The 27194-nt window shown below is 34.7% G+C and overlaps 1 protein-coding gene across 7 annotated transcripts in view; it reads left to right on the top strand.

Moving 5' to 3' along the window:
- TENM3 (teneurin transmembrane protein 3) overlaps window positions 1-27194 on the top strand; it is an 844329-nt gene that overhangs the window by 38962 nt on the left and 778173 nt on the right. For all 7 annotated transcript variants that reach the window (XM_058420808.1, XM_058420807.1, XM_058420806.1 and 4 more), the window contains exon 2: window positions 23564-23729. The gene's annotated coding sequence lies outside the window, so the exon portion shown is untranslated. The remainder of the gene's footprint in view (window positions 1-23563; window positions 23730-27194) is intronic.

Below are 27194 nucleotides of genomic sequence, written 5' to 3'. Positions count from 1 at the left end.
TCAAACTGCAGAGCTACTTTCCATCGAGTCTTCAATACAAGGCTCATTTTCAACAGATTTTAGAATCTGTAGTCCTAGTGTAAAATATTTTCGTGAAACAAATAAAATGCTTTTAAAAGGACACAATAATTTGACACACTGATTAAGTAAAGTTGTATTTCCAAAAGCATTGGAACAATGTATTGATACACAGTATGATATGATATTATATGATTGATATGATATGATAGATATGGTATGGTACGGTACAGTATGGTATGATGGTTATTCTTGTTATAATTGGTAGGATGGACAGAGATTTTCACCAAAGAACCTGTAACTAAGGGAATTTAGGGGAATTTAGTTTTTACTTTCAAAAGCAGAAAGATTATTGTAGATTAAAAAAAAATATTGAAAAATTAAATTTTCACACTATGCAAATAAAAAGGAAATAACACAGGGCAGGGTATTAGGAAAAATTTATAATATTCCTAGGATTTTTGGAATTGAAGATATTTCAGCAAATTAATATGTAAAACCTTTCCCCAAGGAACAGAATTACTTGCTACATATTACTTAATATATGTGAATTTAGTATAACAAGTCTAGAAACTTAAGTTAAAATTCTTTAACCAAAATCAAGAAAGATGTCTATTTTAATATTGAAAATAATGATTGTAAATGTTGATATGAATGTATACAAATAATTTTATTTTTCTTTTTGAAGTTAGAAGAGACAGGCTAGAACCCTTCTATTCAAATTCTGAAATGAATTAAAAGTTTTATGTATTCCCTAACAAAACGAAAATCTTCTGTTAAGGTAATAGCTCCAATACAATTATAGGATCAGGGAATTTTTTAGATTGGGAAAGAACTTAATGGAGTCCAGCCATCAACGCGGCACTGCCAAATCCACCTCTAAAGCATATCCCTAAGCATCACCCCTAAATGTATCCATGATCACCAGTACATTACTACTTCTGTAATGTCTGTAAATGCATGTGAAGTGATAAGAAAGACAAGTGTAACAAATATTGTCTGTTTCTGCAGATCTTGCAAAACAGATACAATTTGAAAAGTAGAATGCAAAAGCAGTGAAAATACAAACCTTCACACTAATTTATTCTGAAATAGAATTTCACATGATAAAAGATTGAAAATTGGTAAATATGTAACCTGCATGTGTTGTTTTTGTATATGTTTTGTATATGTTTTTGTCAGATATAATTAACTTAAAAAATGTTAATATCAGAACAGCAATGAACTGAATAATTTAGCTTGAGATTACCTAAACTGAAACAAATGTGTTTCTTTTTTGATACACATCTGTATAAGCATTCTTCTTTTATCTTGAATATTTGGGAGAGAAGTGTTAGAAAAAGTGACCTAAAAAAAACCAAATAAACAAACCACTAGAAAATCTGGTGGTACTGGTAAGACTTGCCACCACCCCAAACCAGAAGTATTATGATATTGTACAAGATGCATATGTTCTGAAATTTTAACTAAAGATTTGTGAGAAAGGAGTCAATCCGTTCATAATTTTTGCTTCCTGTTTTTATGGGGTTTTAGAGATTCATTCATTTTAAGTGAAAGAACTGTTACTGAACAAAGAGGGAGAGAACTTTGTCAAATCTGGTGAGATAAGAGAAAAGGAGATGATACAAGACAGCATAAAGGGAGTTAGAAGGTCAAGAGGAAGAAAAGCTACGTCGTTGACAATTTATGAAGGGATGAAGTACATCTGACTAATATTCTAAGTGAGTGGTAACATAAAGAAATTGCAATGGTTCTTCCTGGGCAGTACAGTTCTTTTTCAGAAGTGGCTAAAGGAGGAATCCATATAAAGAAAGTGATGATACAGGGAAGATGCTGATTTTGCCTCTGATTTGCAGTCATTTTTGTTTCTTGGAGGGATCTCCAAGGGGGCAGTTTTAAAGGAGGGTTTCACAGAAATCCCATCCACATCTTAATGCTGCGTTTCATGCACAATTTTAAAATACTAATGTTGTCAGCTTTAGGCTCAGGGCATCATATTTATCTCAAAAGGAGTGAGAAAGGTAGTCTCAGACTTTTCATGCATTCCATGACAGGTGAGGAGCTCAGGGGAGGTGACTTGCGAAGTGAGGTTGAGGCAGCCAACTTTTTTAAGTTTGGTGAAAAGAATGCTGGTGGAGCTGGATAATTCCTCATAGTGGCAGGCTATGAGGAACAATGATTTGCTGTGTGCTCCTTGTAAGAATCAGAAGAGATCACTATGAAACACTTCTCCTGGCCAATTTCTCTACTTTTTATGCAGCAAGTATTGATATGAAAGCAAAAGAGAAAATTAAATGAGAAATCACTTGGTGAGACATAAGGTATATTGGAGCCTGCCTTGTCAGAAACAGATTCTGTAGACTACTACAGACAACTGTAAATAGACAGTATTTGTTATCTGTGCTCATTTTAATTAATTTTCTCCAAAAGTGCAGGGATGCTCTTTTCTGGAGAAGTTACTATCCAAATTTCTTTGACTACTCAGTTTAATTCTAGGCTTCTTTTTTCAGTCCAGAGAGTGATTTTATACCATTTTTTTGTGGTTAGCATGTCAACATTTAGACATGTTTTCACTTTCTTTGCATAGTGTTTCACACAACAAGGAAACATGTTTTCATACCTGTGTGCACTATATAGTGTGGCTTATTCTACAACTTTCAGGAGCCAGGGTAGTCATTATTTCTCTGTATATTAAGAACAGTTGCAAATATTATATTGAAGAAATTAAGTTTGGTTATTTAGCCATGTTCACTGTCAGAGCTGGCGTAGCAGTGGGAAAAAGCTTGTATTGGTCATTGGGGGTATAGTGTTAGTGCTTTTTACCCCTTTTCAGGAGCACACACACTCAGTTCTATTCAGAGTAAAGCCTGAGTGGTGGCAGTGCTGTTCAGCTGCAGCACAGACATTGCTGATACACTTCCTCATATGTGTTCTTTCTGATTTCTAGTACAGTTGTTAGACCACTTCTTATGTTTTCTAGTTCTGTTGAAATTTTTTGTTTTAAGTTTCCATTCCATACGTCATTCATGATAGTAAGCATGCAAGGGTAAGGCTAGAAGAGGAAAAGGACACGCATGAGGTTAGTGTAAATTATGCCATGCACAGCATGAGTGTAACTTTTTAGTGAATGATTCCACACTCAAATTCTTTGTATGCGCTTTTTCAAAGGGGGCAAACAGGTAATGAAACTAATAAAATTTTAAGAAAAAAAAAAAATCTGGTTAAAATGCTATGACAGAATTAAATTGTTACACATTGCCAGATGTTGTGGAGACCAGAACTATAGATTACTTTAGAAATTAGTTGAAGTTCTGTCTTGGGTGTTTATGTGCTAGGGATTGGCAGAAACTTGAAAGGCATACCAGGGAAGAATGACCATATAAATTCTTCTATATGCATTGGTTAATATCCGCTGTCCCATGTAGAAAGCTGGATACACTGAGCCCCAATTCAAACTTTTCTGTGTTCATGTGAAAAATATATATTAAAAATAGAATAAAAACTTGAGTTCTGCTGTACAAGGAAAATTTTTAGATGCCACTATGACAGCTGACACAGCAACATGGACTCTGAAGTGGAGATGAAATGTCTAAAAAGGCAAAGCCCTACCATTCATATAGTAAAGAAGAAAATTTTCATTTAATATTTATTACAGTAATGCTAATGCTAATAATGGTTAAGTGTTAAAAGCTGTTGTTAGTCATGGCACAGTCTGCATTTGAACATTAGATTCTGTCATATCCAAAGAAGAAAACTGAAAAATTGTTCAGTAGCTACAGATGTTATACAGATATTTTACCTATATTAAACAACAGCAAAAACATGCAAATTTTCATGATAGATAAGTACTAAAATGCTGGATATATGTCCCTTTTGGAATAGAAGAGTTAGATAAACTAAACACATTTTGTGCAGTTATTAGAGATGAAGATACAAAAGCATAAAGGTTAAGACGGAGAAGTAATCAGATTAAAACTTAGAAAACCTTCTGTGTTCACTGGGGACATTGCATCTCACATGAAATATCCTGACTGTAGATAAAAACTACTTAATGCAAAACATGTTTGACTTTTAGCTTCTTTGTTGAGTCATAGGAAAAGCATTACTATTCTGCCCACAAAGGTAGAATCTGACTGTTTTCTGTGTCCTAAAAAAGAATGAGAGGTACAGATTTCCAGGCACACAGGCGTTTTCTGTGTTAATTTCATGAGCTAACAGTAATCACATTGATACATTTTCAGCAATAGGCATCTGGTTTAGATTTTTGAAATTTTAAGGTGTTTGGAAGGGTTACTGTAGTTTTTGTGAGCTTCAGCTGTGTCTGTAAAGCATGTTAATAGGAATAATTTCAAATGTTCAGAATAGTTGCTGTTTGAAAACTGTCAGAAATAAAGGTTACAGTATGACTTCTTTTTCTTAACTTTCTGACACTCTTTAACTTTCCTGTCTGTTAAACTAAGAAATATAGTGATCTATTAAGCAATTAGCAAATGGAACTGTAAATGTAATAGGACTGTAGTCAATATTTCAAAGACAGATGTCTAAACTTTCAGTTTCTGAGGAACATCACTGGGACAGAATCATGAATGTGTTTTTTGAAACAAATTATTTTCAGCCAGGGCAAAATGTCAGATCAAAATGGTATGAAATTTCCTCCTGACAGCTAGATGGAATCATAGAGTTGTTTAGGTTGAAAAAACCTTTAATATCATCCAGTCCAAAATTATCTCAGCACTGCCATCTTCACCATTAAGCCGGATTTCCAAGTCTATACAGTATTTTGAAGGCTTGCAGGAATGGTGATTCTATCACTTGCCTGGACATACTGTTCCAGTGCTTAATTACCCTTTCATTGAAGAATTTTTTCCTTACATCTGTTCTAATCCTCCCCTGATGCAAATTGAGACCATTTCCTCTCATCCTGTCTTCCTGTTACCTGGTAGAAAAGACTGACACCCACATCACTACAGGTAATTGTAGAAAGCGTAAGGTCTCCTGCAAGCCTCCTTTTCTCCAGGCTAAACAACCTCAGCTCCCTCACCCACTCCTGATAACACTTGTGCCTCCAGACCATTAAACAGCTTTGTTTCCCTTCTCTGGAGCTGCTCCAGCATCTCAATATCCTTCCTGAATTAGGGGCCCAGAACTGCACGCAGCAGTTGAGGTGTGGCCTCAACAGTACTGAGTACGGGAGAAGAATCACTTCCCTGATCTTGCTGGCCACAATTTTTCTGCTATAAGCCAGGATGCCATTGGCCCTGTCGGCCACTTGGACACACTGCTGGCTCTTGGTCAGCTGCTGTCAAGCAGCAGCACCAGGTCTTTCTCCACTGGATTGCTTTCCAACCACTCTTCCTGAATCTGTAGGGCTGCATGGATTTGGTCTGACCCAAGTGCAGGGCTTGGCATAACAATAGTAATAGCAATATAGGAAGAAACCCACTTCTGTGCAGATTGAGGTTATCTTGTCAAAGACAGAGAGAAATATTCTGTTCTCAGTGCTATATTTTGATAGGGTTTCCTTCACCAAATGGAATATGATTTTGAATTTCTATGTCATTAAAAGTTTCTGCAAACCGTGTCTATGGATTTTTCCAGCATTAAGGAATATTGAGTTTATAGGTGGAGCAGTAAACCTGAGTATTTATTTGGAGACAGTGTCCTGTAAAATCTAGTTTAGATTTTTACTTACAGCAAATGCTTGGGAAACTTCATTGTTGCAGCCTGATACAAAATTCAAAATTTATAACTCTGTTATTGCTTATTTTTTTACATTTCTTTGCTTTTCAGCCTGTCTTTTTCAGTGGATCCTAAATTTTTTGTATTTCTCTGTCCCAGTGGAATTAATTAGTTCTAGAGTATAAAGGGGGCAGTTTGATGTAAGAATCTTTGTGTTGTTTCCATTTTAAACTGAGATGTCCAATCAACACCTGCAGACTGTGTATGCATTAGTTTACTCTGCATGCTGCCCAGGAAGTATAATCTAATGATGGTTTTGATTGAGTAAACATTTTCAAGTAACATTTTATTGTATATATTCCCAGTGCTAAGTGAACAAAACAAGTTAATCACTCTGACACCTCTTTTCTTGTGAAACTAACTTGTTCTGAATTTTATTAAATTCTTTTTCGCTCTTTAGATCTCTGCTATTGAAACTATTCAGAACCACGTACACATTTATAGGTAAAGAGGATTTTTTTTTTTTTTTTAGCTATAAAGCACTTTTATCTAAAAATAAGTTTCACCTAAACATATAGTGATAGTATTGTCCCTATAAATGTGAGCATTGATATTTATGAATCTTGTACATAGCAAAGATTATAAGAGTTCTCACCAGGAATATGTTATAGACTTTTTTTAAAAAGGTTACAAAAAAGTACCCATTCTGTTAGATGAAACCATTTTAAACTTCTTTCATTACTTGAAGACATAACATTGTCTTTACAGATCTTTTGAAGGCAGGATTTTTTTAGATAGTTGAAAAAATTCTTCCAATATTTTAAAAGATCAACTAAAAAGAGATGGCTGGTAATAGAACTTCAGGGCAAACCCCAAGAGGGTTTTGATCCACAATCCCTTAAGGTGTGGTACATTTGTGTTTTCATTCATACCAGTGCCTTCAAATACTTTGCAATTTTGAAATATATATATATATATATTATTTCACACTAAAGGTCTCATTCAGAGAGGCACTGTACAACAGTATTTCCTCTTTATGCTGCTCTTCTTGGGAGTCAAGAAATGGTATGGCCTAATGAGGTGCTACATAGGTTATCAACAGGATTGTAGGATGCACATCAATAGCTTCACATCAGAGGCAAAGTTAAAAGATTTAAAAGAAAAAAAATTAGGTGAAGAGTTAGTGCAGTGTGATACCATTTTCCAGGGAGAGAAAGTTCAGTAATAATACTGAATAAAAAATAAAAAATAACAAAAGTAAATTCTTAATGAGATATTGTGTTATTTCTGTTTCATTTATGATTACTAAAGAAATTATTTCATCAATTAAATATTTAGATATGCCTATAATCTTCAGAGCTAACAAGTATTTTTAAGAAATGTAAAAATAATTCATTTGAAGTAGTGTATGTGACTATTTTCTAAAGACCTAAGGAAAACAGTACATTTATTAAAAGCCATAAACATAGGTTGAATGTTTTAAATCTTTTATAATGTGACCATGATCAAGCCAAAAATAATTACATGTGATATATTCTGCATATTCTTCAAAATTATTTCTTTATTTCTATGGTTCACATGTTAATACTTTTGTTTATTTGACACAGACACTTGTGAATTAATTGCAGTTGGTCTGTAATATTGGAATATAATTTTTGGCTGCTTTTAATTAGTCTTAATACTATGTATCCTTAGGTGACACATCAATTGAAGATTGAGCTTAGTCTGGTAGTTTGAAATAAAATGTGATTTTTTTTTTATAATTAATACATTTTGAGGTAGAGGGAAAAATAACAAGAATTAATAAATCATAAGGTTCCTCTTAATGTTAAACAAATCTAATCACTCATCTTTTAGATCTAATACTTGATGAAGTCTTACATTTTAAAATATACACTGAGGCAGATTGGTTTACAATTAAATGCCTGAGATGATATAAAGAGATATGACATGTTAATGTATAATTTTCACCATATCCCTGCCCTCTCTTGCAGTTGGAAACTTTTCACTGATTTATTTGATTTTTGTCACCATGGAAAACTTGAATTCTGAGTGTGCAGTTTAGGACAAATCCAATGTTTTGAATGCTGCATCTGAAAATACAGAGTGGTTTGGTAAAAAATGTACTTGCATTCTGTCAGGATAGCAGTAGGACTATGTCTCCCCTGATATATCTTTTCAGTTTAGCTGTAGAAAAAACTGAGGTGTACAGCATTAACACATGAAAAACTTACAGTGATGAGATGAGATGAGATCAAAGCTGCATCTTGCACAATATTGTGTTTGATCAATTAAAAATACCTATGGAATAGTATGGAAACAGGCAAGCATATATTGATAGCTCCATGCCTCCTTCCACTAAGTGTCTGATTCCACTTCCAAATTCACTGCTTACTGTTTTTCTATCAATAGGTCTAATTCATTCACAATCTATTTTTTTGCAAGATAAAGTTTTTGATTGTTTTGAGTTGTGTGACCCCCTAACTTTATTTAAAATTCCTTAATATTTTTATTAGAAAAGGCGATGAATTAAGTTTTGCTAAATTACTTTCTCCATATCACACATGAATTTCTAGGTAACCATCAAGCAGACTCCAGACCTAGAATTTCCAGGCTGACAAGTTCTGGAAGCCATAGTCTATGCATTTCTGTTACAGGGAGTATATGGAATCTGAATTAGAAATAGCCTATGGTAGTGCCTGAAGCCACAAAAACTAACGTGAAAATCTTCAAGAAATCATAGAATAATAGAAGTAGTTTGGGTTGGAAGGGACTTTTAAAAGCCATCTAAAACAAGCAGGGACATTTCAGCGAGATTTTGTTGCTCAAAGCCCATCAACCTGGCCTTAAACACTTCTAGGGATGGGCATGTAGCACCTCTCTGGGTAACTGGTTCCAGTGTCTCACTACCCTCACAGGAAAGAGTTTCTTTCTAATATTGAATATAAATCTTCCCTTTTACAGTTTAAAGCCATTTCCTCCTTGTCCCTCTCATTACAAGCCCTTGTGAAAAAGGGCTCTCTATCCAGCTCTCCTATAGGCCCTCTTTACATACTGGAAGGTTGCCATGAGGTCTCCTGGGAGGCTTCTCTTCTCCAGACTGAACAACCTCAATTCTCTCAGCCTGTACTCTTAGGTGAAGTGCTATAGTAATGCACCCCCCACTCCCAAGTGAGCATTTCTGTATAAAGAAAAGGGTTTCAGTTTACCTGAAACATGGAAGGAAACTAGAAAGTTCTGTGTCGTTCTCTTTGTAATTGGCTCAATGCCAAGCGAGAAACACCTGTTGGACCTTGTCACTGTCCTTCAAAGTCTGTACCATTCCTTATTGGCAATTTGCCAGTGGAACCCACCTAGACTATTAAGTACTAAAGAAACTACACAAAAGAACCAAAGAGATTTCTGGGACTGCCGTAACAGTGTTAGAATGTTCTCTGCACTGTGTTCAACCTGCATTTTCTTTACCTGTTTATGTTTATTATTTTCCTTGTTATTAAACCTTTTATTTTACAGGGCATGTCTAGGGAAGCTGTCTCATTATATGATTTAAACCATTTATCTGAACAGGGCTGGACCCTGGGAGATATTAGAAACTAATATAAAGTTCTCCTTCCCTTGGATCATTTTTGTGGTCTTCCTCTGGATCTGCTTTTGTGTGCTGAGGAGTTCAGAGCTGGATGCAGCATTCCATATGGTGTCACACAAGGGCAGAGTAGAGGGGCACAATTGCTTCCCTTAACCAGCTGGTCACGCTCCTTTTGGTGCAGCCCAGGATATGATTGGCTTTCTGAAAGTGCAAGTGCACGCTGCTGGCTCACGTACAGCTTTTCATCCACCAGCAACCTCAAGTCTTTCTCAGCAGGGCTGCTCCCCACCCCACTACAGCTAGCTGTGCTACTTTTCCAGGAGAGGTTGAGGTGGTTGAAGTCCCCCGGCAGGAAGAGAGCCTTTGAACCTGATGCCTCCTGTAGCTGGAGCAGAAAGGCTTCATCAATAATCGTCCTTATCTGGCGGCCTGTAATAGACATCAACCACAAGGTTCCCTTTGTTGACATTCTCCAATTCTTGCCCAATCACATGTATACTGTTTTGGTTCAGTTACTTTGCAAAGTATTTCACCTTGGTTGTGTTCACATCTAATCAGGATTAAAAGAAATTACTCTAAATAATTACTTCCTGTGAAAGATTTTGTTTTGTAAACTGTACTCTAGTAAAAAAAGTCTTCAAATGGAAACTTCTGGAGAACTGGAATAGATTTGGAAGTTTACAAGTGGTTTTAGATCTAAATTAAAAAAAAGACACATCTCTATCCCTCAACTGTACATCAGAACTACCATACAGATGCATGGGCCCTATAGGATTTATCACAAAGATAAACTATGAAAGGAACACTCAAACTCTGTGCAAAATATTGAACGCACAGCTTATATTCAGAAGAATTATTGGCATTTTATTTGCATACATATGCATGCATTTTTTTGTATTGGTATCCATATATAAATATGTTAACTGGATGTAAAATCTTTTTTTGATTACCCTTGGAAATTCAGAATTAACTTACAAGGGACCATTTCTCACCTACTTGTAAAAAAGCCATCCTTTTTTTTTTTTTTTTTTTTTTTTTTAATAGTGCTGGCTTTGAAACTTTGAAGCATGATATCTCATGTCAGGAGAACACATCTAATACCATGCTTTATCAGTTGTGGCAGTTAACTTTATCCCTGGGTCTCAAAAAGCTTTTCTGAACAATGTTTCACATTGCCTCTACATAATGATAGTTTAAAATCAAACCATTTATTTAGTAACTAATATAAATTGCTGTTAGAAATATGCTTGTATTTCCAATTTGAAATATTAATAGATTAGACTTGATGATCTCAAAGGTCTTTTCCAACCTAGTTAATTTTGTGATTCTGTAATATTTAGTTTAGGGATGCATATAATAAATTGCAATCAGAGCCAATGAGAGTACTACTATTTATTTATTTATTTATTTAGTTATTTCTTTGTTTATTTATTTATTTATTTAAAATTTAAGGTAAAATTTATTAGAGCTGTTTTGTTTCTGTCTGTATTCATCTTAATAAGCAAGTTACCTTAAGAGTTATGTGTTTTGGTTGCATCTCAGTGCAGCTGTATAATTCAGAAGAAACTGCTTCAGAGTTGCTGTTCATGGGTTACAATGCTAATCTCACAGCTGTCTCTCTGGCTGGGCATACTCGTAAACCTCACAGGCTGTAGTAAGAAGAGTAAATTGGAGAAGTTAGATATCCAGAGAAACCTGGCAGATGCTATATATAATATGGAATTACAGCAGTCAGAAGATTTTGTATGAAGGAGAATGTCATGCATTTGAAATCTATTTTGGTATGTTTTGCTTTTAGGAGGTGTGTACCAGATGCTAGATACACAGAGTATTTTTTAATAATTGTCTGAGAATTTTGATAATCATTTAATAGAAAATTATTAGGTGGAAGTTCGCCTAGGTCTTAGATAAGTTCCTATCTATAGGAAAAAGTTTTTCAATCTGGCTTCATCAAAAGAGGGAAAGACTCTGATACCCTGTGTGGTAACACATGGTTGCAAATGGTTTTGTACTTGGATAGAAGAACCACAGCAGAACTCATTGAATAAACTGTGATTTCTAGTCTTTGAACACCCTGTGAAGCCATAGAAAGTGTTTCTGTGTAAAACTATTGTGCATTAAAGTTATGTGATCCACCAGCATATTTACAAACTAAAACCCAAGAAATAGCTTGAAAATTCTCATCTTTTGAATACACTAGGAAATATAGTTTAGGGTTCTTTTCCATAAAAGAAATAGTGATCAAGCTGTATGTGTAGCTGCCTGAAGAATTTAATGATCTTTCTTAATTTCATCATCAATATCTACAGCATGTTGTAAGGGATCTGAATTATTGTGTGTGCACTAGTTATTCAAAAGAATTATTTAAAGTATTTGTGCAAATACTTCTAGGGTTTTACCCCCTTTATATTGTCTTCAAAATATGGAGTTTTCCTTCTGTGACGATTCAACATATGTAAGTATTTCATACCTTTCATTGAATTAAGAAAAATATAATATTATCAAGCTTCTATGCATATGTTATTTTATTAAAATGAGGAATCATGGCTATAATGTAAAACATAAAAAGACAAAGTAGTTCAAGAAACTATAAAATTAAGAATGTTAATATAAATCTTTCAGTATTTTTCTTAGTATATAGATGTACATATAGACTAGCCACCAAGAAATTCAGCTGCATGTATGGTATGGAATTGAACATAACAATCTCTGTGTAATAAATCAAATAAATCATAGAGACCTTTTTGTATTTTCAGCATTTTGTTCTGTAATTTGTTCTTAACACTACCTTGCTCGTGTAAAACCTAGTCATTAGGTTGAAATAACTCACTGCCCCAATTTCTTTCTTGGTTGAGGGCTGTGATGTATAGTCAAGCTGGGAGGAAAAGCAAAAATTAAAACAAAATATAAATGAGACAGATTGAAACACTGCAATGTTTTGGGTCTTAACTCTCTAAGTACAGATACGGTATAGGATTCTGTAAAAGAGTCTTAAAAATTCTAGTTTTCGTTAAAGTTGTATTCAGCTCTTCATTTTCTGACCTGAAATATTTTAATGATATACACACACATCATAGGGTTAATTTTTTTTCTTTGAAAGTACCTATTTTGAAACTTCAGCAAAAGGTAACAGTGCTAAGACAGATGTATGTCTCAGTTTGTACATGGAACTTTTCTACTTTTAAAATCAGAATTGTAGGGATTAGACCTATTTTGCAGTTTACTGACATATGTGACTGTCTGGCAGTCTCCAATTTTCTTTCTTTCTCCATAAAAACTGAACATTTTTTACTGCTTTATGGAGAACTTTTTTGCTGCAGCACTGCACAGAACATCAGCTGATTGTGTGTGAAAAAGAAGACAGGAATACCAGGTATTTAAAAGCTAGAATGCAAGAAACAAATTAAAAACGCCGCTGGAATTTTAGAGTTCTAGCATAGAATGGTCTGTGTACTTCTTTATTTCCTGTAGGATGACATTCAAGGGATGTAATACTTGAACTGGGTTCTCTGATACTTCTATTGGTTAAATAAATAAATGCATAAAATCTTGATAGAGCTCAGGCAAAAATACCACTGTTCTCAGTTTTCTATATGTAAGCAGCACCTAGAGTGCTTCAAAATATAACATTCTGTATCAAAATCAAATTCTTTTAATGATCCCCAGTGTTCATCCTGATGCCATCTTTCTGCTGTCTTTAATTCATTAAAGAAAATTTTAACCAGCACAGACTACTTTAAAATACTCTTTATACTTAGTTTAGTAATTTTCAAATATGTGCCAGTTAAAAGAAAAGCAGAGGTTGAAAATTAGTAACTTAGGGTTTTGTTCAAAACTTGTAATTTCACAGTAAATTGTATCACATAAATTGACCTCTTCCATGGATATTGCTGTGCTGAATGAGAATGTTTAACTAAAGGGTAGCAGTTTTTCCTTTTCATGGACTACACGAAGTTGGTTGGGAGAGTTGATCTGCTGGATGTTAGAAGTGCTCTACAAAAAGATCTGGCCAGGCTGGATCAATGGGCCAAGGTCAATTGTATGAGATTGAGTAAGGCCAGGTGCCCTAAACTGTGTTTAAACTGGAGAAAAGGAGGCTCAGGGAAGACCCTATCGCTCTCTACAACTGCCTGAAGTGAGGTTATAATGTGTTGGGTGTCTGTGTCTTCTCCCAGGTAACAAGTGACAGGATGAGAAAAAATGTCCTTGCGTTGCACCACAGAAGATGGATTTGGTATTAGGATAATTTTTTCACAGGAAAGGTTATAAAGCATTGGGAGAGAGTGTGCAGGGAAGTGGTGGAGTCATCATCCCTGGAAGTGTCAGAAAAACTGTGGATACAGCACATGAGTACATGGTTTGATGGTGAAGGCAGTGGTAATGTTTCTAGGCTGAAGGTTGGACTTCATGATCGTAAAGGTCTTTTCCAACTTTAACAGTTCTCTGCTTTGAATGCTGTGAGTGCAGGTGTTGAGGTGACTTTGGCAGTTAGACACCCTATTGCCTTCTGTTTTCATAAGATTTTCAGGCACATATGGACATGTTTTTATATTTCTTATTTTTAGTGGTTCGGTAAAATACAGTTAAGCACACATTCTTTTTTGACAAGGAGCAAAGTAATATTGTAAAGTGAAACACAGACCAATAGACACTAAATCACAGATACATTGCTGTACCCTGGAATACACAAAAGCCAAGTCCTGAGTCTAAAATAATTTTGTGAAGTGGGATAATGAAGTGGGAAATGCAACTGTGGGAGAGTGCCACTTTCCCAACTACTGCACTCAGCTAGAATGTAAACTGGAGGAAGAATTCATTCCTGCTGGAAAAGACCCAGCAAACTATTGAGATTGTAATTTTTTTTTTTAAGTTACTAATCCTAAGAAAACTGGGAATTTCAGTTCTGGAGCCTATAATAAGAACCGCGGAAACAGGGCAGAAGAGTACAGATCTATAATTCCACTAGTTCAGAATAAGGAAGAATTTTTCTAACTTCATGTGGATTTTAAGGTTTAGTATGATGAGATGAAGAAGGAAAATGAGCAAACAGTACGTTGACAATAGCTTAATACTGTAATTTTGGAATAATTTTTCTAGTTCATAGAGATTAATTACTAGCAAAGTTTGTTTACCTTTATATTGTACAAAATCTTAGGTTGCCATAGTTGCTTAAGTCAATTAAAACTAGAAAATACGGAAGTCTAAAGCAGGTTTTTTGGGTGCTAGTCTCTCCTCTTTGATGCCATTTTATCCTAATAGCCCTGCCATGATTTATGAACCTGAGAAAAGAATATAACCTGCTAGTGCAAAGTATTCGCTCCCTAGAACAAAGAAGAAACTGTAAAATTGTCTTTTTTCTACCCTTGTCACAAAATGTACGATACTATCTCTTACACAACTTCATGGAAATTTAAAAAAAAAAAAAAAAAAAAAAAAAAAAACAGGATCTAGATAAATGTCAGGAAGTTGTAAGGAAAATAAGGGAGCTTAGTAAAGAAATATAATATTAAAAGAAACATGCTGTTACCTATAAAGAGCACAATGTAATACTCAGAAAAATAATAGTTGATATCTCAGTCTAAATCAACTTCTTGAAGGGATTAAAACCTGATGTAGAGGTATCTGTGATGCCTAATATTGTAAATAGAAATCATGCCTAAAAACATAAGTCTGGTGCCTTTGAAAATGAATCTTTATAGAGTATCTTTAATATATATTTTTTCTGCTGTCTTCTTTCTTAAGAAAGCTTCTTCTGTCTCAGGAAATGACATTCTGTAAATGGGTCTCACGGGTCAGGATTAGTTTCCACTATGGAAGAATGCATTAATAGTCCAGAACAATTCGGTTTGGGTGGTTAGAACATTTCCTCTGAGTCTTCACCTGTGCTAATTATTTCCAGTTATATACATTCATTCTCACATCTTGAACTTAGTTTCTTCCACAGTTTTTGTTTACCACTCTGGACAGTGATTATATTCCTTTTCAGATTCTGTTTGGGAAGGCTAAACACAAAAAATATTTTCAGCCTTTTCATTTCATAAACACAATACTTAATGCATACATTCTGATTATTTAGTTCATATGTGTAGAATTTTGCATTTTTACATTCGATTCCATTTAGTTATGTTCTGTTAATGTATTTGACTAACTCATAAAGGACTTGCTGTAAGAACTTTCATGGTTTTTACCTGTTGAAAATAAAGAGAATGTGTAAGTGACCTACACTGATACATTCCATTTTACCTGACTCATTAAGATTTTACAGAAGATCCACCTCATTTAAAGAGCTCCACTAGAAATCTTCCTTCAGACTCTGGCCAGATTCTTCTCTATATCACAGTTCTTCTCTGCACTCCGTCTTCAACTTAAGTTTCTCTGAAGCCAATATCAAATCTATCACATTTCTGGTTTAAAAATAAAACTGTTTAGCTCACTTAGAATCTGTCAGATTGCCATCACAGAAAATGGCAAAAGCAGATATGAATGTATATGAGTATATGAGTGGGTATGTTTTTTCTCCTTTTACCATGTCCTTAAATATTTTTTACTTCAATATTTGCTGAAGTCTTGTTTCTTTCATAATTTCAGACCAAAACCGTAAATAAAATTATAGTTGGTTTCTTAATATATTATAGTTATGGGGGTACATACCACTGAATTACTCTTTAAACAAGGGACTTCAATGGTTCTTCTGTGGTTTCATGATCCCTAGTACATCTGTTGACATTAGAAAAAAAAAACCTCTAGTCTATAATAAAATAGTACTTAGATGTAATAAGCTTTATTTAGAAAAATATTTCAGGTTTTGTATACTTTCTAGAATGCAAGATTATTTGAAGGACTGGATTTTGAAAAAGAACTGGATGCCAACCACATGATGTGCAGCAAACGGGTGAGCAGAGGCTCAAGGCTAATCCTACATGCTGCTGCCTGTGCAATGCACACTGGGTCCTCCAGAACATCCACTCTATATGTGTCCATTCATCATGGACCACAGAACTCTCTCCAACCCTTACAAGGAAAGTTTTGACTAAAACCTCATTCTGTAGATGTTTTTCCAATTGTTGCATACAACATAACATGAAGTTATGACAAGCACAAACCAGTTATAATGTGTCAATAAATTATATGCTGCCATATAATCGAGCATATGCATACCTAAAACAAAGTGGCAAACTGAAATGAAAACAAAATTAATGCCAAAATAATGCCAGTGAGCGTCTCTACCATATGTAAACATGAGCAAGTTATTTTGTGGAAATACTCAAAAAAGAAAATGTGTTTACCACAATCTGTGATTGCTTTCAACTTATCGTTGTAACTAATCTACTCATACTGCAGCCAGTCTTATGTACTTAGCGACTAAGCCGTTTATTTACATTAAAATCTGTTCTATCACCTAAGCCCCTAAATAGCAGAATGAGCTTGCAGCATTTTTGCGAGCCGATACAATAGTTCTGCTTTATGTTTATTCCCTGGGTATAATTTAAAATTGATTTAAAACTCAGAAATTATCTTTCACTCAAATATGAACATTTTGCATTTAGAATAAAAGAAATATCCTAAGCGATACAAGAAATTACTGTTAAGAAGCCTAATTTTACAGGATATAGCATTATAAATATATGTCCTGTGCATCTAGTTAGTGAGTTTTTAAGATCTAATGTATTAAGCCTCCAGTCCTTAAAGCAAAGCATATGTTTAAATGCATTATACAGCAAATTCAAGATTAGAACCTATGAATTTTATTCTTTGTTGATTTTCTGGGACTTACATGTTTGGTTTTTTTAAGAAGCTTTTAAGCATATGTCATTTCCTAAATTAATGACAAAATTAATTATTTCTTGGATTTCAAGAAATTAAAATAGTTATAGTGTAGTGGCTCCAGGTAATACGTGAACATGCTGGAGTTCAGGAATTGAGATCTAACTTCTGTAAAATTTGAATTTACAAACAACTGCTTAAAAAAATTTGCTGAAAGCACTGTATGAGCTATCCATTTTATTTATTAATTGCAACTCAAGAAATTCACATAGTTTTGAATTCAAATGTAAAATACTGCATGTTTTTAGTTAGCAGATATAGTACTTCTTTACACCAACATATTTTCAATAAAAATATTAGCACTGCAGTAAAAAATGTGATAATTTTAAAAGGTGCTCCATTTTCTCCATAATTTTCTCCAGGCTTAATTCTGTCTGGAAAGGTATTTCAGAATTCACAATTTTTATGGTGGTCCTATTTACATGAGTATGTAACAAGGAATTCTAAGACTATGTAATAACAAACATAAAGTTCTTGCTGATAAGAAGTGTTTGCCTGTCATAACTGTGTCAGTTTCCTGTTCTGTCCTTTAGCACCGAGTTCGACAGATACACTCTGTGCCATCAGTGGCTTGCTCTGAACTGTATAAAGGTAAAGCTGCCACAGTAATTTGTTTCAAAGAACTTCCAAATTTGACTGCACAATGGACTATATCCAGAGGAAAAGATACCACAATTGTTAATAAGAACAGCACGTTTTCTATTATATTTTAAGGAGAAAAAAATGCAAAAGTATATTTTGCTGTATTGTGAATATGAGAATGAATAGCAGTCTAGAGATTCAATGTGCAGGAATCTTTCACAGTTGATTTTTAACATTTAAAGAACGTTTATATTAATGGAGTAGATTTCAGCTACGTATGACTCAGATTTATAACAGTGTTAATTTGGCCTTTTTCAAAGAATTGAAAAGTCTGCAGTTAAAATGAAGTGGGTCCATTCTTACTCCATTCTCAAACTCTTAGGTACAGTACAGCAGCAGCAATTAAGGGTCACAGGGTTCCTTCACAACTGATAGGGAAGGATTATTCATAATAGAATGTCAACCCAAAGAAAGTATTAAATACATCAAGATATAATAGGATTGAGTTACATCAGCACAGACTTAGGATTTTCTGCAAAATGTTATCAGTTTCGTCTTTGCTCTTGTGGCAACAAGACCACCAGATTTTCTGTAATCTATATTTGCACCTCCTTCTGAAAAAATGCTTGCTTAATAGGTCCTCTATAAAATCATCAGAAAGATTTCACTCAGACTTTTCCTTCATATCATTAATAGTTACTTTCAATACTGCAATTTTATATACAAACAGAATTGTCAGAAAAGAAGTAACATTTCCCTTTCATACTCTAAAATTATTTGTAAGACCTTGAACATAGTAGATGGATTAGGTGCACAGTAATTAATCTATGGTCTATTTTATTGATTATCTGTTCTCCTCATTAGCATCTACTAATACATCATGCAAATAAATGCTAATTTCAGTTTTCAAGTACTTCAGATAATTTCTAATGTTTAAGATTTTTTGTGGAGGCCACCATGTTGCCCACATCCAAGAGGGTTAGAAAAAGCAAAGTAACAGACTTCTTGATTTTTTTTTTTTTTCTGATTACTACCTCTATATCATAAAATCAGTATTGATATGGGACATCGAACCTGCTTACAAGGTTATGCTTGTATTTTTAATATTTTTTAAATCTGTACAGCTCATTTGATATCCAATTTCACTAAGGAATTCCTCACTATTCTGTTCTAATCATTCCTTTACATCTATCATGTAGAATGGTATTTTGTAATTACAGAATATATGATTTAACAGTACAGTCAAGTAGCCACATATCTGTATTAATCTAAAAAAGGAAGACACAGGAATAAAACAGAAGAGCATTCCAGTCACCAAAAATTTAAATTCTGATGCATGATAGTTTTTTACAATGTTTGGAAAATTGTCTTAGGATATGGAAATCAAAGTATTTTGGAGAAGAGAGAGAACAGCAGAAATATTCTGCCTTGCTCTTCTTGTTGAAGTCATAATTGGGTTTATGTTCACTTACTCCCTCTTCTGAAATAGCACTACCTCATACCAAATTATCAAGGCAACATCTGCCAACAGTTTTGTCTACAAAATGCTGAGCTGCTAGATCAAAACTGTATCTTAAAGAGCTTTACTATAGGTATCCTAATCTTCTGCCCAAGTTAAATATTAATTTTATAGCATATAAGAGGTAGATGTTCATAAGCAACAAGTGTCATTTGAAGTAATAAATTATTTGCATTAACCTCTTATTTAGCAATGAGGTATAAAGCTTTTTTTTTTTTTCCTCCACTGAAAAAGGTATCTGAAATCTTTAAGACAGGTAAGAATGTATATGTTTGTATAACATCACTGTCATAATAGCAGTATATGAGTGGGAACAAAGTTTAAATAATTTTTTAATTTTTTAAATAATAATTTTAGCTTTTTAAATAATTTTAGTTTGGAGGAGAAAAAGGAATTAATGTGAAATTATTGTATTTTAAATTTACTGTACAGTAAATATTGTAAACATTTGTGTTCCCAAGTCTTATAAAAATGATTTCAGCTTCTGTTTAGGCAAAATAAATCAATAAAGGAAGTCAGACATAACAAATGAGAATTTCAGGCCCAGCGACAGTAGATAGGCCTGGTGCCTTATATTCACACACCTTTGAATCAAGTAATATGTGTACTGCAGTGGAATAAACTGAAGACACTCTAGCATGCAAGTAGACCTTGATCACTTTTGTTCATAAACGTGACTCATATTTCAGTAGCCACTTTTTTCTAAGCTACTGATCTTCCCTAAACTTTACAGTGAGTGCTCAGTGAACTTAAAGGAGCCTTTAACTTATTCTGCAAATGGACATTAAATACTCATGCTGGATCACACTGGTTTTTTTCTTAAATATCAGATGCTGTCTCTTTGATGCAGTTTTTGTTTCTTATGTTTTGTCCAATGTCCTTCACATTCTACAGAAAAAAATGTGGTGAAAGATGAATTCCTTTTTGTAATCACAATGCTTTCATTAATTCAGTTTTACAGCAGAAATGAAGTTTGAAAATACTAATTTGCCTACAATTTTAATTTAATGGGTTTTGTTCATTCATCTTTCTTGATGAGTACTCCTATGTTTTCTGTGGATTGCATGGCAATTAAGATACTGTATACAATGAAACATAATAAATACACTGTAATAAATCTCCCTAGTTTTCTGAAGGGAAAGCTAAGAAGAGTTCACTTTTTTGTAATAAGGATACAAGGCATAGTAGGAACTGCCTTATTCTTTTGATTGCTTGGAATGATAAGACTGCACCCATGTAAGCAATACACTGGTATAACTATATGAATATCCTTTGGTCATGCTGTTCTTGCCAGTGTGGTGTCTTACTGGTTCTAAGGTATGACCATTACTTGTTAGGTGTGTCCCCGCTCCGGGCGGGAGATGACCTCTGGCTAGCTCGGGTCAACACAGCCACAGATGTTTCCAGTTTGGATGGGCACACAGGCTATTTACCTGCTGGTCAGCTTCTCAGCAGCTGGACCAATAGTGTCGTGACAGCAACGGCAGCAGAAGAGAAAAGGCTGGCTCTCAGCTTAGCAGGTTAAAAGATGTTTATTAGCTCCAGAGCTGAGGAGCAGAGAGAGAGCTCTGGGCTGAGAGCATTTGAATCTCCCTCCTACCCCTTATAAGCCGGGGAGGGGTTCCAGGGAGGATACAACAAGACAACAAATCAGGGGATTCAGGGGGTAACAAGGTGTGCCCACCCCCAAGCCTTGGACCACTAAATCCAAAGCTAAAGGAATTCCCCCCAGGGGACCTATCACCTGAAGCCCTCTCCCTGAGATTTCACAATCCGGGAGGGACCCTCAAAGTGATAGACAGGCTGCCCCAGAGGTGGAGGGGGGGGGGCGGGCAGAGGGGATGTTACAAGTCAGGTGAGGAGTGGGAGGACTGACACAAAACACCTTGTTATACAGAAAACACAAAAAGGAGTTACAACATTGGGGATATAGTGAAATGAACCATAACATAAACTTCTTATAAAAACCCAATAAAACAGTTCTGCACCACCACAGTTAGGAATTTTGTCCAGATTGGAGCATAATGGGTGGTCTCTGTGCATCCTGTAAAAGTTGTATATTACGCGTTCTGGGTGCGAAATGAAGGCATGTGGGAATGTATTTCAAACCTGCTGATGTAATGTGAGACATCTGCAGAAGACAGAGAGGGTCAGCCTTGGTCCACTGTTCTCTGTATTGCCTGTTCAGCATGACCTCTGGGCTGTGCCCTGTGCTGCACCCAGGTTTTACATAAAACAGAAACAAAATCAAAAAACCTAGGAAAGAAATAGTATCTGACTTGAAGAGTTATTACTTGAAGGTGTAGCGAAACCCCTAGTTTGCTTCTGCTAGATCTGCTTTGGCATTGTCTTTTCCAGTTGAGCTGACTGGGTCCTTTTTCTGCCTCTATACTAGTCAGAACAGTTGTTGACCCATGCAGAACACATGCTGTGTTTCCCCCACCAAGGATGGAGCTTTGTTAGCTGCGTTGTCTCAGTTCTCCCAGAGGCATCATAAGTATCAGAGGCGGAGTACTACCCAGAAGTTGCGGGAGTAGCGCTTCCTTGCAGCACCTTTTTTGGCTTTTTCTTAATACTACAAGAACTGAAAATAACATTCCTTAAAACATCTCCATCTCTAGTTTCTCTAGGGAAAAGCTCTTAAAAAATGTATTTCATATGGTCATTTATAGCCAGAAGTACCAGTTTTAAAAACATAGCATGGAGGAAACATGTGAAAACTGAATCTTTACTTTCAACAGAGAGAGGTGCTGAAAGTCATTCTAAAAGAGATATTTAAAAGAAAGAAAGAAAAAAAAAAAATGTTTAGATTTTAAGCTCTCCAGGAGGTCATCTTAGAGATGACTTTCTGAAACACTGTCTTGTCTCCTACCTCCTTTAAGTTAATTTTGTGTGATAATCCCTGGAATTCAAATCCAGGGAGATAGGGTTTTTTTTTTTCCTTTTATACTCATTTGAAATAATAAATTATATCAGCACTTGCTCTTTTCTTGGCAACATCAAATATATGTTACAGTGTATTTACAGGAACAGTCATCACAGAAAATTACCATTCTATGCATTATCAGATTTTTTAAAATTTGCACAGTTGCGAATATTTACAGTTAATGAAAGAGGGTTGCCAGGAAAATACAAGTACTTCAATAAGTATATTCTTTAATTTTTAGGGGATATATAAATAATGATTTTGAGAAACCGAGAATACTTTCTGCTTTGTTCATATTTTGATAGTATACGTCTCTTTGCTCTTTCAGTAATTAAGTCTTATGACATTCCAGAAAACATAAATCCTGCTGAGATGTTTAGGTTTGATGCAGACTACTGATGTACAAACAAAATAAAAAAATAATTTAAAAAAAATAAATAATTCCAGAATCATAACAAGCTGTTTTGCTTTTACCTTTGAAAGAAAATTGAATGGTAAAGTAGTATGGCCTACTGAAACAGTTCTAGCCTCGTTGTTAACTAGAACGTCCTTTTGAAATTCATTGCCTTCAATTACATTTTTAAAAGAATTTTAATTATGTGCCTGAAAAGAATAAAGATGCTTCAGGCTCCATTTGTTTATCGTGGAAGGCCTAAAAAAATGAGGACAGAGCTTCCCAGCTCATGCAGGGGTTGCAGAGAGAGAGAGATGACTTTTAATTCGACAAGTTCAGAGAGATTTCTTAGTTTGACGCGCACAGCAGGGGGTCTTTGAGTGCCTGGCAATACTTCAGCATTCTGAGCTTTGAAAGTCTTTCCCTGCAGCAGAAATTGTATCAAAAGCCAGTGATAATATTCCCTGCAAGGTAAAGGACCCTATTGAAGATTTCTAGAGCTGTTTATTTATTCATCACAGTTTTTTCTTTTAGGACGTATAAGACGTATAGGTAAAAATTCACACAGATACTAAGAAAATGAAATAATTTAAAAAAAAAAAAAAAAAAAAGGGGGGACCTTTCATTAATCCTTCAATTTTCCCTTAAGTTTTCCGTCAACTACGTTCACCTATAAAATTTTCTGTCATTCCCTGCCATGTATTCTGCATGCAGTCTTCAAATCTCAGCTTTTCCTCATTTTTATCAGAATTATAATTTTTGTCTGCCTTCTACCACCAGCTGAGCACATAAGGTGTTTATGGCCATTTCTTTCCACTAAACCCTTAAAGTGATTGATTAATTTTATGGAAGAACATTCGATTTCATAGGGGTCTTTAAATCTTATTTTTAAAGTAGATTGGAGATAGCTATTTCAAAGCCAAGATTAAAGTGTCATTTATATTCCAGATATCAGACTTTTAATGTTTTGACATTATGCTTATTTGAAAAGTATACATGTGTTTTTATTTCTGGGTTTTTGTTTTGTTTCTGCAGCAGAGCTGGGACTGTGAGACTACGCCAACCTTTCCCTTCTGTAATGTCAATGTCGGCTATCACTTTGGCAGAATCACCCAGCTCAGTGAAGACAGAAAGCCCCTCCTTTCCTCCTGTTTTTTCATCTGCTGGTGGCATTCCAAGTGACCTTCCCTCATAAATATTGGTGAGTGACCACATGGGGAAAACAGTTCCTTCATGCAAAGAAACTTGTTTTTCAAAAAGCTGTGTTGACCTGAGGGGTTTATATTTTCTCATTTTCAGAAAACCCCACATATGCAGGTGTTGCTTGTGGGGGTTTTCCTCACTTCTTTAAATAGTAACTTGAGCTATCTAACATCACTTATTTCTCTAGACTTATAAGTATTTATAGAACACTACCATGGGCTAACTACTCAAACTATAAGAAGCAGCTTTTCAAAATACTGTTTCACAGAGAGAAATTTTATTTCCTGAGAGCACACAAGATTTTCCCTCTCTTCCTGTTACTTTCTCATGGCTAAGAGTTCTGGAATGCTATAAATTTATCATAACACCCCAAATATGGCAAGATGAAAGTTTCCCAAGTGTAGGAATTAAGGAAGATAATTAGAGGCTTTGTTCTGGGATCTTTCTGGTTTGGGGAGTATGCCTAGAGTGAAATCACAGCACTGCAGAAATTCTGATACCTTCAGGGCAGTCTGGGAATGATGTGGTAACCTTAGTAGTTCCATAAGGCTAAGTTACATAGTTCAGCGCTGAAAAAAACTTTTCAGGTCATTTGAGGCTATCACAGCAGATTTACCCTGCTTAAGATGAAGAGATTTTCAGTCTTAAAACTAGATGTGTAGATAGTGAAATAGTAACCCATGGCTCAGGAATATTTGCGGTATCATAAAACATAACAGTATAAAGTACAGGAACAGATAAAAAAAATATTTAACCTTGCTTGGAACAGTTTGGAAGCTGTAAATAAGTGCAGGATCTAAGACTGCAAATTATTTAAGTGTTGGTTGCACGTATTACAACTAAGACATGAGGAAGAAAAGTTGCTTAGCTGTCATTCAATATTAACTATTTATTGCTATTATCTCCTATTCAGACAGCAATGATGTATCTTTTATGACTATATGATGTCATGTTAATTTTTTTCTTTTTTTTTTCTTAACCATATGAGTGCTTGAAGTATGTCAGTTTAAAGGACCAGATCATCTTCAAAAGAAATATTAATTGAAGTATTATGGCATCAGCCTAGTAAAATAATGTCTTTTGATTAATGGAACATTTTCAGGAAAAAGGAAGGGCTGGCTTACCTATTATATCTGTCTCTCTGCTTAAAGAGTGAACAGTGGTGCTATTCTTCCTCAAGTATGTGTTAGAATTGTCACTAATTTCTGTGACTACTTGTAATCAGGGGACAGAGTGAAGAGAAAGAAGAGGGCAAGAAATTAGTAGATTTCCATAGATATGCATGCTCTATCAATGTTCTTTCTCTTTTTCTGTATCAACTATGTGATGGAGTTGTGGCTACATAGTAATTTAGAGGTTTGCATTTGGGTACAGATACACAGGTAAATCAGTATCATGATTGGTTTTTGAGGATTTGTGTGAATCTCTTTGAACTGAAGTAGGTCTTTAGTCTTGGATGGGGTGTAATAACAGTTTCAAAAAAATAAATGTATGAGTTTTCTTTCTACAGTTTTTCATCTAGTAGGATTGTGGTACTCAAACCCACATACTGTAATATTTAGTTCAGTCAGATATGATGGAAAGAGTGCCTGCCATTGAAATCATGAAGCAATGGGAGCATTCATCTTTTGAGAAAGACCTTCTTTAACTGTGTTTCCATTTAAACTACTCTGTCAACTCATTTTTTCTATCTTTAGAGGCTGTTTTATTGATTTACAGTAGCTTTATGGAATAACTTTCTTTTTGATCATACTATGATATTTTGCATGTGTAGTTTCTTTTAAAATGGACAGGATGGAACTGTCCACCATCCAACAATTAAGGACCTTGATTTTCTTCTTCTTTCCATGCCGGATCCCAAGTATAGGCATACAGTTCACAGCTCATTATTTTAATTTGTAATGACATTTTTTGAAATCTTGCAAGAGCAGCTGGTATACTAATAACAGGTAATTGGGTGATCATAAGTTCTGTTGGTACCACAGCAACTGCTTTATCCCCACTAAGAGAGGGAAGCAGCTTTTTAGAAGTTAGGATGTTACCAGAAAGGATCAAATATAATCATTAACATTTTCCAGTACATCACATATCTGTTAGATCAAAAAAAAAAAAGGCTTTTTAACTTTTGACTACATCCATGCTATAAAGAAGTGACCAATGCCAAGATGCCAATACCTTGTAATATCATATTTTCCTGTTTTAATTTCTTTTTATACAACCATGTGCTTCAGTGTGATCTACCAGATGGTTCTAGATTCAGTAATTCGCTGTCTTTATTGCATTTTGCACATATTTGATATTTTGTTCAAATTTGACATTTTACAAAAGGTAAAGGGACTTAATTTAAAAAAAAAAAAAAAAAAGGATGGTCATACATTGATAAATATATTAAATCTTGTATAAATATAAATATATGTGAAGAAAGTGGGATTAAACACATTTTGGGTTTAACCTATTGTGTCAGAGTGGGGTTAATCCACCTCTGATTATTTTATAGAGGTTTTTTTGAAACTTCAACAGTTTATGAGGAGTTTAGTAAAAAATCCAGTGTAAGTTCTAACACAGAACTTTTAAAGGCAAGTTTACCCCTTTGAAGACTGTAGCTCTGAACCCTTATGAAGATACTTGCATTCAACTAAGTTCAAATATCCATTGAATGTGCACAGTACATTAACTTCCAGAAATATAAACTGTCATTATTATTAAATAGTATTCCTCTCCAATGGAGAAAAAACTTTGCTGTAAAACTATGCACATTTTTTCTTTCAGTTTATATGGGGGTGGGGGTTTTTTTGTTTTGCTTAGGGTTGTTTGTTTTTTTTTTTTTTCCCTTGCATCTAAATTCTTTGGAATCTGCTGAAACTGGGATCACAGAAAAGTTGAGTAGTCTGCCAACTAGCAGAAAATGATGCTTAAGGAAGTAGAACTAATAAAGCCAGCTCTCCTCTGGAAATCTTATTTTCTATGTACTCTAAGGTCACCAATTTCAACTGCAACCCTCATTTCCCTGTTCTCCTTATTACACTCTTTGCCTGAGAAACAATAGAGCTGTGCTTAGTCTGCAGCTCCCTGAATGCTGAGTAGCCCAGCCATCTCCTATCCACATTCCTCTCCCTGGGGATATTAATTTAGATCTCCTTCCCTGAAACTTGTAAGGGTCTTAATTATCTTTAAGACTTCCTTTTTTGTCCAATTTGCTTAACACTTGACAATCACCCAGCTAAAAAATAGCTAAGTGAAGAGAGATAGGACATATATACAGACTACAGGTTTAGCCTTAGGTAAGGCAAAAATACACAGGCATTTGAAAAAATACAAGAAATAGCTAGGATCCCCTTGCTGAGATTGGGATTAGGAGACAGCTCAATTAAAAAGAAAAGTTTTCACTAATGTTCGGGGTTTTAAATTAAACAGCAAGTTTTTGTGAACGATACTGTGATTCTTATTTTCTTTTTAGATATTT

The sequence above is a fragment of the Hirundo rustica genome, chromosome 5 (assembly GCF_015227805.2).
Source record: "Hirundo rustica isolate bHirRus1 chromosome 5, bHirRus1.pri.v3, whole genome shotgun sequence".
Lineage (NCBI taxonomy): Eukaryota > Metazoa > Chordata > Aves > Passeriformes > Hirundinidae > Hirundo > Hirundo rustica.
Note: the sequence above shows the minus strand (reverse complement) of the source record. Positions and strands in the feature narration are given on the sequence as shown.